Source organism: Beta vulgaris, chromosome 5 (assembly GCF_026745355.1).
Source record: "Beta vulgaris subsp. vulgaris cultivar EL10 chromosome 5, EL10.2, whole genome shotgun sequence".
Lineage (NCBI taxonomy): Eukaryota > Viridiplantae > Streptophyta > Magnoliopsida > Caryophyllales > Amaranthaceae > Beta > Beta vulgaris.
Window position 1 is genome coordinate 46,251,317 of NC_079206.1, and position 6,571 is coordinate 46,257,887.

Below are 6,571 nucleotides of genomic sequence, written 5' to 3' on the forward strand. Positions count from 1 at the left end.
AGAAAATAAGATGACCATTTCAGATCTAGGGACCTTGAAGATAGCTAATGTCGTTGTAAGTACCCTGGCTCCTTTTATATTGCTCCCCCCGATTTTTTTCTCCCTCGCTTGTTTTTCCCTTTCCCGCTTGTTTTTTCCTTCCCTGCTTTTTTTATGCTCCCCCGCTTTATTTTTTCTCCCCTGCTTTTTTGTTGCTCCCCCGCATTTTTTTCCTCCCCGTGTTTTTTTGCTTCCCTACCCCTGCCACCCCCCCTTGCTTCCCCACCCCTGCCACCCCCGCCCCTTGCTTCCCCACCCCTGCCACCCCCTTCCCCTTGCTGCCCCACCCCTACCAGCCCCTCCCCTAGCTAATGCACCCTGTCACCCCCCTCCCCTAGTTGCTTCCACCCCTCCCCTTACTTCCCCACCCCTGCCACCCTCTCCCCTAGCTAATGCACTCTGCCACCCCTCCTCCCCTTGTTGTCCCACCTCTACCAGCCCCTCCCCTAACTGTTGCACCCCCCCTCCCCTAGCTAATGCACCCTACCACCCCCTCCCCTTGTTGCTCCACCCCTGCCAACCCCTTCCCTAGCTGTTGTCACCCCCATCCCCTAGCACACTCACTCTCATTCACTCTCTCATTTAAAACTTACACTTGTTTTCTATCATCTATGTAGATGAGACTCAAGCAAAAAGAGGTTAGCGGCGAGTTCACTCCCGAAGCCAACAAAGATGCTCTTTACGAGACTTTAAGAAAGGATCACGATGGACGTTTGAGGGGTTTTGGTGGTATTCGTCTCGATGTGACAAAAACAACTAAAGTATTCATTCATATTGATCTATTTAATTCATATCTATTAAGTATTAACTAAGTAAGTTGAATGTGTTTCCGTTTCAATCAATAGGTTTTGGAGAGAATAAAGAAGCCCAAGGAAAGCAAGGCGGACTCACCTCCTCTAGAAAAGGTGAAGGAAAAGGAGGGTTCAAGCAAGCCAAAGAAGGCGATTTCGGGGAAAGGAACGCAAGTCTCTAACGTTTCAAGTCGCCAACAAAAACCTCCTAAATATATACTTGGATTGAGTTATCAACGCTTCAATGTCTCATTAAGGCATGCTCATGGCTACATGCAAACACAGCTGAGGTTAAGGAGTATATTTGGATATGTCTCCAAACAGCTAAACATGCACAACATAAGTTCATATTTGCCCCTTGTTTTGAAGAGTATACTTCTTAACCTTTATATCCATTTTTAGCGCTTAATAATTATTATACAATACAAGTATGTACTCACATGATTGCTTCCTAACTTTATTTTGTGATGTTAGTGCCCATTGGTCGCTTCTTGTGGTTTCTCCTTCAAACAACATAGTATATCAGTTTGATTCTGCACCTCGAGATCCACCACGATCCACCACATATGATTATATAACTTGAAATCCCATGTTTTGTTAAATTAAAGAAAAAAAAAACTCATTATAAAAAATTATCAAATATTTTAAGTACTAAATAATCAAATATTTAAAAATATACTGCATTCCCTCTATGAAGAAAATAAAGTATAGTTTTTGTTTTCCAACCAAGGAGATACAAAATTAAACTTTAAGTTAAAGTAAGGAGTAATAACTATTTATAAAGAAAATAAGGTTGATCCTTGTTTTCTTAACCAATGTGGGACTTTAGTGCCTAGTGGAGTAGAGGTGAAGTTGGATCACAAATTAAAATTTCTACTCTGTAATCTAAATTAAAATATAAATTTGTATTAAATTTTTTTAATGTAAAATATTTTTTTAATATAAATTTTTTTTAGTATAAAATAATAATCGAGCTGTTCACGAGCTTTTACGAGGCGAGCTTTGCCTAGCTCGACTCGGCTTGTTTAAGTCTCGAGCCGAGCCCAAGTTCGAGCCTAGCTTCAACAAGCCAAGCTTTGACCGAGCTTTGACCGAGCCAAGCCCGAGCTGCTCGCGAGCTTGTTAGGCTCATTATCACCCCTAATCCTTACTCCTCAAATCATGCATAAATAGGTATGTTTGTTACTTAATTAAAATGCTTATTATTATTAGCATAACACGTTTCACTAATTTCTTCCTTTGTTCATTTCTCACATGAAATTAACATAACTACAGTTGTTTGAAAAAGGTTGAGAGAACAGGAAGAGTTCCTCAGTGGAAAACAATGAAGGTAATTCATATTATTTTTCTACTTCTTTCTTTTACAAAAACCAAACACGTATGTTTCTTACATGATTTTTTAATGTAATTCTATAATTAGTGTGCACAACAACCCGGGGGAACCGAGTGTGGCTACTATGTGTTGAGGTTCATGTTTGATATAGCCTCAAGTTGCAAGGAAGTCGGGGATATTGAGAAGGTATTATACATAACAACCCATTTTCACCTTTTTGGACCTATTTTGGCCTTTGAAGTCCAATTTACATATTTTTCCACATTTAGCTACATGTTAGGATATATATAGTACTAATAGAAACATATATAACCATTAGAGTTTAGAAAAACCATTCCTCATGCTTTGAAACCCAATTTGGGTAAATGAAGGTCATTTAGGACCGATATTAACTTTTCATGTTCATTCTCCTTAATTTCTGCATTTAGTCACATGTTAGGACATATATAGTACTAATCGCAACATATATATCCATTAGAGTCAAGAAAAACCATTCCTCATGCTTTGAAACCCAATTTGGGTAAATGAAGGTCATATAGGGTCGATATTGATTTTCATGTTCATTCTCCTTAATTCCCGCATATAGTCACATGTTAGGACATATATAGAACTAATAGCAACATATATAACCATTAGAGTCGAGAAAAACCATTCTTCATGCTTTGAAACCCAATTTGGGTAAATGAAGGTCATTTTAGAGCGGATATTAGATTCTCATGTTCATTTTCCTTCAATCCCCCATTTAGTCACATGTTAGGACATATATAGTACTAATAGCAACATATATAACCATTAGAGTCAAGTAAAGTCCACTCATGTGCTCTCAATTCATTTTGGGTAGATAAATGTCATTTTGGGTAAATGAAGGTCTTTTCAGGCCTATTTTGGCCTTTCAAGTACAATTTACATAGTTCTCCACATTTAGCCACATGTTAGGACATATATAGTACTAATAGCAACATATATAATCATTAGAGTCAAGAAAAACCATTTCTCATGCTTTGAAACCCAATTTGGGTAAATGAAGGTCATTTACGGTCGATATTAGATTTTTTTTCATGTTCATTTTCCTTAATTCCCGCATTTAGTCACATGTTAGAACATGTATAGCTATAATAACAACATAGTTAACCATTATAGTAAACTAAAGTCCACTGATGTGCTCTCAATCCATTTTGGGTAGACAAATATCATTTTGGGTAAATGAAGGTCTCTTCGAACCTATTTTGGCCTTTCAAGTTCAATTTACATGGTTCTCCACATTTAGCCACATGCTAGGACATATATAGTACTAATAGCAACATATATAACCATTAGAGTCAATAAAACCCATTTCTCATGCTTTGAAACCTAATTTGGGTAAATGATGGTCATTTAGGGCCGATATTAGACTTTCATGTTCATTTTCCTTAATTCCCGCATTTAGTCACATGTTAGGATATATATATTACTAATAGTAACATATATAACCATTAAAGTCAATAAAAACCATTTCTCATGCTTTGAAACCCAATTTGGGTACCTTGAGAGTGATGCGGGATTGACATACAGTGTCGGCATTGATGCTCGAGGATGGCGGGTGGGATGAGGCTGCACTAGCGATGCATTTAACGGTCGAAGATGCGATCTTGGTGAGAGATATTCCTCTTAGTGATAGAAAGCCAAAGGATATTCTTTTTTGGTGGCCTAATACGGATGGGATTTACTCAACAAAATCGGGGTATTGGCTTGGGAGGCTCGGCTATGTTCGGGGATGGATGGATCGATTTGGTGGAGATCGGAGTGATGTGTGGCGATCGATTTGGAATTTGGGGGGCCCTCCTAAACTGATCCACTTTGTGTGGCATGCTTGTTCGACAGATCTTGCTACTAAGGATCGGTTACGTGAGAGACATATAATTGAGGATAGTGATTGTAGCCATTGTCCTGGAGAGAGAGAGACTATTGTTCATGCCATCTTCCACTACTCACTAGTGCAACCCATATGGAAAAACTCTCCGTTTGCTCACTATCTAGTTGATGTTTCGCCCACTTCCTTTCTTGACTTGTTTATCTGGATGCGTTCAAAAATGGAAAATGACGGGCTATTGTCGTGCATGACCCTTGCTTGGGCTTAGCATAATTCCGTTGTGCATGGCGAACCATGGAGTAATGCGGAGGTTAGTGTTGTGGGCTTTCTCAAGTTGGTGCACGATTTCGCTAGCTATGTTACTAAGACCCAAGGACAGCTTGCAAAGCTACCTGTAATTTCACGAGCTAGATGGGTACCTCCTAATGAGGGGTGAGTTCGAGTTAATGCTGATGCAGCTCTGTTGGATGACAATGTGGTGGGAGTCGGGGCAGTGTTTCGAGATGCTCAAGGGCGGGTGGTACGAGATGTTGTGCATCAGTTTCGGTAAAGGTGGAGTGTGGTAATGGCAGAAGCTATGGCAGCCAAGTTTAGTCTGCAGGTGGCTCGATTGGCTGGCTACCCAAATGTGGAGCTAGAATGTAATGCATATAATTTATCGAAGGCTATAAAACAACAGCACTATGCACGTTCTCCTTTGGATTTGGTTGTGGAAGATATTGTTATGCTTAGTTCTAATTTTGCAGATTTTTCTATTTCTCATGTTTAGAGGGGAGGGAATATTGTAGCTCATTTGCTTGCTCGATTTGCACCTTCTAATGGGGTGGAACAAGTTTTTGTTAATGATGTTTTGTCAGGTTATTTAGCCTTGGCGGATTTCCCCCTCAAAAAAAACCCAATTTGGGTAAATGAAGGTCATTTAGGGCCTGTTCTCCCCAGCTTATTTTCAGTTCAGTTCAGATCAGTTCAGTTCAGTTCAGATCAGTTCAGTTCAGTTCAGTTCAGCTCTTGACAATACTTTTACCCTCACATATCACTATTCATTTCAATTCAGTTCAGTTCAGTTCAGTTTAAATCAGTTCAGTTCAGTTCAGATCAGTTTAGTTCAGTTCAGTTGTTTTATGCCGAAGAGAACAGACCCTTAGGGCCGATATTAGACTTTCATGTTCATTTTCCTTAATTCCCGCATTTAGTCACATGTTAGAACATGCATAGCTATAATAACTACATATTTAACCATTAGAGTCAAGTTGAATCATTTTTCATGCTTTGAAACCCAATTTGGGTAAGTGAAGGCCATTTCGGGCCGATTTTTGACTTCTTAGCTGAACTTTCATCAACCTCCCGTACTTAATCTCATTATTGACTTCTTATGTGCGTTTCCTTATATTTGTTTTTATAAGGTGTTCATCAAGGGCAAGCCATGGGAGGATTCTCTCACCACCTTCGAGATAAATGAGGTTCAGATTTGCTAGCACGCTACCTTACAGACATTTGCATGTGTGGATGATGTCACGGCTTTGAGCTTCTTTGTTAGGATTATGGTACTAGCTACTTACAGTATATATGTTTAGTTTTTATTTTAGTACTTATTTATAACTTCATTTGTAATACATTCTCAAAATATTATATATAATAATACCATTTTGAGTACTTTATATGATGCGTGCGTGAGACGTTTTTCAATTATGGCAGGTTTAGATACAAGCTTTATATATATATATAGTATAATATTATATATATATATATATATATATATATATATATAGGTTTAAGTTCATATGAGAACCACCCTTACGGTGAGAACCGTGAGAACCACCCATTTTTCCTCATTTTACGAAGATTTGATCATTTCATAACATTTTTGCTCATTTTTTGTTTCACTTATTTTATGGTTTTGCTCATTTAACAATTTTGTGCTCATTTATCAACGTTTTTGCTCATTTTACGTTTTGCTCATTTTACTTTTTTTCTCATTGAACTTTTTTATGCTCATTTTTTACGTTTTTCTTCTTTTACATTTTGTACATTTTACGTTTTTGATAACTTAATGTTTTCTACTCATTTTATGTTTCTGCTCATTTGTTACTTTTTTTTGCTCATTTTAGGAAGTATTTGCTCATTTTAAGTGGTTCTCACGGTTCTCGCCATAAGAGGGTTCTCACTAGAACCCAACCCTATATATATATATATTATAATATATATATATATATATATATATATATATATATATATATTAAAAAACTGATGCGGTTCTTGGGAAAACCGCATCAGTTTGTTCCCACGAGATGAAGGAAACTTGGCGCCAAGACAATATAATCTGATGCGGTTTTCCCTATGAACCGCATCAGATTATCGTTTTCTCATGCGGTTTTGGACCGCATCAGAAATTATTAGTGACTTGTTGCGACCCCACCTGATGCGGACTAAAATCGCATTTGAAAGGCCAGTTTTGACTGCATCAGGTGGGGTTTTTTCCACTAGTGGAGTCTGAGAAACAAAATGTCTACTTACCTAAAGCATTTAGGTTGTTATTCAGAGGGAATGGGACTAATAGGA